This window comes from Cavia porcellus, unplaced genomic scaffold, assembly GCF_034190915.1.
Source record: "Cavia porcellus strain 051 isolate PalLab524CR breed Dunkin Hartley unplaced genomic scaffold, mCavPor4.1 scaffold_29, whole genome shotgun sequence".
NCBI lineage: Eukaryota > Metazoa > Chordata > Mammalia > Rodentia > Caviidae > Cavia > Cavia porcellus.
In genome coordinates this window covers 24,493,065-24,499,201 of record NW_026947512.1, presented here as the reverse complement: position 1 = coordinate 24,499,201, position 6,137 = coordinate 24,493,065, and positions in this window count along the sequence as shown.

Genomic DNA, 6,137 nt, shown 5'->3' with positions numbered 1-6,137 from the left:
AATTCTTTTTATGTTTCCTTCTCTTTCCCTCCTATTTCTTGATCCTTCTATCATTTGCAAAAGATCTATCAAAATGTGGTGCTTATACATAGCGGAGTATTGCTCTACTATAAAAAAAGATAAATCTGATTTATTTGTAGGGAAACGGATACACCTGAGGCCATAATGTTAAATACATTCGTGTTAAATAAATCAGACATACAATTTTAAATATTACATTGTAACTTTTATGTGAGAAACTCAAATATAAACAAATTAGATTAAAATAAAAGATAGATGACAGGAAAGAAGGAGATAAATCTTTTGCTTCATCACTTTTGCCCTTGAAAGAGAATTACCCAAAGTGCCCTGCCTCTTCCACTTATGTGAGGATGCAGCAAAAAGCTATTGTCACCTATGGCACAAAGAATGAGACTCATCAAACACTCAGCCTGAGGGCACCTTGCTCTTAGACTTTCAGTCTCCAGAACTATGAGAAATAAACTTCTGTTATTTCACAGTTACCTTTTATGTGCTTTTATTATGGCAGCCCAAACAAGTGTATAATAAATGACATACACTACCTGGTAAGAATCTCTTTATTGTCAAAATGACTTCCTTAAGAAAGGTGACTGAATGGTAAGGGCACTAACTTCATCAATGGGTTAACGTGTTGATGAGTTCATAGCCAGGTAGTCTATTACAATATGGGTCCTAGTCAGAGAAAACGAGCCACAAGATCTTAACCTTGGAGTCTATACTGGCCCCCCAGCTCTTTCCTCTCTGGCTCTTCTCCACTCCTGGATTCCATGAGTTGAATAGCTTTCCACTACTGTATTCTATAGACTGTTTCTGCCTTGGGGCCAGCCAATGATGGGCAGGAAGCATGAGTCAAAATTTACATGTCCTCCAAACTGCATGTCAGGTATTTCATTTCATTAGTGGGAAAGCTGACTAATGTAGACTTTCTGCAGTCAGTGTGTAATATCTGATTGATTCCTGTGCATATGCTAATGCAATGTCTAAATGGTCATAGACGATTTGTAGAAGAGCAATTTATCTATGTACTTTAGTTTTATATTGGGCATAAAACCTTACGCAGTATTTCCTTTAGTGTTTTTATGGAGGTATAGTTAATGTTCATAGATACATATTTTCTGTCCTTATTACTTTAAGAGTATCTAAAAGAAATTAATTCATTATGACAAATATAGTCAAGCGGTGAACAAAGATGGATGAGAAACTAGAAAGGATACAGCGATTTTTAAGTGTATATCAAACTTACCAGACACACATAGACTTTAATTTAAGAAAAAGTAATATCATTAAATAATAAACTCAGAAGAAATAATGTTCTGGGTTTTACTAGGACATTTAAAACACTGCATTATAAAGCCTTCCAAGAAAACCTTCTAAAATTGATTTGGTTAAGTAACCTGTCACTGAAATTGAAATAGTAAGTAATGAAAAATGTTAACACCCTGAACTGAGAGAATATTTAATGGGATCGCAAAGAAGTCAGGGATAAGTCTGGTTTTATGCAGCACCTTAATTAATTGTTTGGAAGGAGGAGTAAACATGGATTATATTCTGATATGCCACTAACTTTGATGGTGCTACAAAAATGATTAATGAGAGAAAATAAAATGCACCAGGGCTTGGAACATTTAGGAATATTAGAAAGTGAAAGAAAAAAGTAGATGCAAACTGAATAAATTAAGTTTTGAAAGTATTTTAAAATATATTTTGAAAGTAATAATTCTAGGACTCATTAAAATCCATAGAAGTTAAAATATTGCTCTGAGTTATTAACGGGACAAATAATGGGGATTGGTAGCTTTTTATTTAACCCATTCAAAGATAATGTGATCAAAATTACTCTTTGAATAATGTCAATTTTGGCGAAAAAAGGGGAAAACTTTAGTAAACTTCAAAGTATTTACACTTATGTGTTTATTAATATGAAGCTGGGCATAGATTGCAGGCACTATGTTGGGCAGAGCAAATACTGAAGGAATTGCATTGAAAGTAATCTTTTATTATTCCTAAGCATCATAAAATTTCAACAAAGAAAGACTTCTGGGTAAAATTTGTCTATCACTGGGGCTTCCAGTTTCAGAAAGAGGATAGAAAAATAGAATTTTTAAATACTCCTGCTATGATATTCCTAAATTACAAAAAGATTTAACTTTTTAGTTTAAGAACTCTAGAAAAGAAAAAGAAAGCCCAGCTGCTTGAATCGAAGAGGGAACTTGGAATAAGAGTGAGAAACAAGACTGTCAGTGCTGTTGGTGGCAGGGCGGGAGGGGAGAGAGAACACCTGGTACCAGTCCTTTAGGAACAGAGATTCTTTATCGGGATTGGCTTAAGCAGAGTTAGAATTATAGCTCCAAAACAAAATAAAGACTCTTAATTGTCCACACTTTCAGGAACGTTGAGGTTAGAACAAGCTTGACCACTAGCAAAGGAGATAAAGAATCTTGTCTCCATCAGGGTTTGAGGAAAGGGGAAGAATTCTCAAAGCAGTGAGGAATCACACGATTTAGAAATCAAATATTTAAGCCTACAGCCTTAAAACTCTGAGTAGAAAAATTGGTACTTTTTGTGAAGTCACATCCCACTGAGACCCTTGAAACACCTGTGAAAAGTCAGTTAAAATTTACTGTAGAAGAGACAGTTTTGCGTGCTGCCCAAGGTTCCTATTGGAAAAATAAGCTGATCAAAGATGACCTTACGATGCAATATTAAAAATACCACTGAACTGAAACAAAAAGAAGCAGTTCTTCATAAGTAAAAGTCACCATGCACATCAAGTAAGAAATTTTAAAAAGGAACTTTTAATGGTTTTATTATTTTTTCAGAAGTGATGTAACAAAGTACTATAGACTGAGGGAGTTAAATAACAAAATTTATTGTCTCATAGCTCCTGAAGCTAGAGTCCAAAATCAAGGTGTCTGTAGGATTGCTTTCTGGTTTAAAGATGACTGTTTTCCTAGTCTTCACACGGTCTCTTTGTGTGTGCTTCATATTCTAATCTGACACCAGTTTTTGTAGAACATTCATAATAGTTGTATCATCTTGATCCATGAACTATGTAACTATCTCTCATGCCTCTCTTTCCCAGTTATACTATCTGTATCTTGAATTTCATTTCTGTAATATCAGTTAAGAATGTCATTTAACTTTCTTATCTCCTTAGAGATGCTGTCTCCAAATAGTCACTTTAGAAATAGTGGAGGTTAATATAATTTCAATTTATAAATGGGCATGGAGGGAAGGGACAATCAGCCCATAGTAAAGATGAAATGGCTATAAAGGAAATGAAATAAGACACTATTGGAAAAAAACTAGCATTGTAGAAAATAACTGGATATAAATATATTTCTGAATATAAATATATTTTTGAATTTATGAATATATATTTTTGAAAATTTATGAATATAAATTTTCTGGATATAAATATATTTCTGAATATAAAACTATCATCAATGAAGTTGAAAATTCTGTAAATGGAACAGATAATTAGATACAAAGGAAAAGAAAATTATTAATTTAGGTGCCAAAGTTGGAGAAATTACCCAGAATGAAGTAGAAATATTGGCAGGTAGGATAAAAGGAGATATGGAATATGTAGAATAAAATAGTCAGTGGTCAAATACACATTTTTCAACTGTAACGGAAATACTGAAATGAAATGGAAGAAACCAAAGTTTAAAGAAAGTCTTAAACAAATCACAGGAAAAAGACCAACTACAAAGAAAAAATTTACATAATATTAGATTTTTATACCCTTCTAAATAAGAATTCAAGAGAAAAAATAAAGATATTTTCAGAATAAGATGGACTCCCAAGCATAAATTGCTGTAATAAATGGCTATTCAAGACTGTATATTAGAAGGAAAAATAGTATCATGTAAGGAAAAAGTTAGCAAATAAATATATGTTCTAAAGCAGTATCTTGCTAGAAATAATAGTGATAGCAAACTTAAGCTATGCAAACTCAGGAAACAACTAATATAAAGATATCATACAGAAATTGGAGTAAACAATCTTACGAGATTCTCATATCATCTTGAAAATAAAAATATCAAAAAATTGAATTTTATGTATTTCAATTCAAGCACATCCAAAAAGTAGGCACAAACAGACATTTCTTTTTAATTATATTTATTGGTGCAATTTAGATACATATAATGATCACATTTATCATCAGAAGTTCATACCTGTACATGATAAATCTTGATTCCTCTCTTTTCCCCTCTCCTCTCTTCATTATATTTCCATTTTATCTGTCTTTTTAAATTTTCTTTGTTTTTGTGGTCACTAACTGCAATCCTGTCTTCTATTTCTGATATTGTTGTTTCCTTGGTTCAACCAGTTGCCTATGCTTTTAACTGAATTTTTAATCTCCTTGATATCTGTTTTAATCTGAGTCACGGATTCCAATGTCTTTTCTATGTTGGGCATTTATGGTTTCCATTGTTTTTTTAGGCTTCTCTATTATTTTATCTGTGTCTACTCTAGATTAACTGAGCAAGACTTTCATTTTGACCATTTCTCTTTTTGCCTGAGAGATTATTTCTAAGTAGATTTTCTCTTATTTGTCTGGTTTTCTGTTTCTTCTACTGCTATCATTCAGAAAATTTAGGTGAGTGGTCTCTGATTTCCTCTATCTCCTTTCCTCCTTGATTTCTTCGGAATGATCCAGAGGTCTGGGGTTGCATTTTTGCTCCTGTGTCTTGTAATTTTCTATTTTTAATTTTATTTTGTTTTCTGTGTTCATGCTTAGAAGTTTCTCATGTAAACAGCTTTATCATTGTTATTCAGGCTCCCATAGGAAATGTCTTCTAGGTGTATGTTGTTCTTGGTCTTTGTCTCTGTCCTAAGATCCTACCTTTGCAATTTATTAAGGAGGAGAATTTGCTGTTTGACTAAGGACCCAGTCCTTTGGTAGTGGACTATGATTGTGATCCTAGACAATCACAGTGTTGTCATAAAATAGAGGACAATTGATTACAACAGGTATGACACCCTGGATAATGTAGTATAATTAGCAATAACAACAGCATCAAGAACAGTCTGGACTAACAAACCATTAATTATTAATTTGGGACCTTTAACCATAGAATCAAGATCTTCAGTTATATAACAAATTCCAACATATCTCAGGAACTTGCATGCAATAAGTTTCCCTTAATAAAGTAATTTTACCCTAGGTGTGTGTGGAGGGTAGTTTTAAGAGGGTAAGAAGAAAAACAAAGAAATAGATAAAGACAAATGTAGTAGAAGCAAGGGCAAAAAATGATCACCCAAGTTTTGGGAAAATGGGGAAGAGGACAGGAGAGAAAGAATGAAAGAAAAAGCAAGAGAATACTGAAGTGAATCAGAAAGGCTAGAAAAAATGTTCACATACATGAAGAAATAAAATACAATAAAATTCCTCTGGGGTGCACAGTTCTGTAGTAGCGTCCCAGTCAGAGCCCAGAACTGTTCTGGGTGATCTCAAGTCTGCATGAGGTTAGTTGTGGGTACAGGGCTGATCTTGGCTCCTGAATGTAGGGGTTGGCACCAGTCTTCAGCCCCGTGGCCTACCCACATTTCCTTACCCTGTCTGTCTCTGTGTCACTCTCCCAGTTTCTATGGCTCCCTCAGAGACAGACTAGGGCTCCTTCTGGTCCTGTGTAAAGTGGCTTTTCCCAATCCTTGCACAGCCTGCTCCATTCACGTCTGTCCTCTCATGCTGCTTGTTGCAGGGTGGTAAGGATATGGGGGTAACAGTGGTGGTACCATCTCTACCACAGAGACAGCCCAGGGCTGCTCAGGCCCCTTCAGTCTCCTCTCCAACTGAAGGAGTGCTGCTATCCCATTCATTGCTCCTCAGCAGCCTAAATCCCATGGGTCCACGTCCCTTTTTTCAAATCACTGGTTGCAATGGTGATTCTGTTCCATTACTTTCACTGACTCCACTCTCTACCTAATCTTGTTGTAGCTAGGGATTCCACTTAGCTGTTACTGTGCACACCACCACCAAGAACAACAACAAAAATACAAAGCTATACAAAAACAGCTGGAAGGCCATCAGGGAGGGAGCAGTTTCCCAGTCACTCATCCTATGTGTGCTGGCAAAACTTGCTGCCAGGCTGCGGCATCCTCTATGT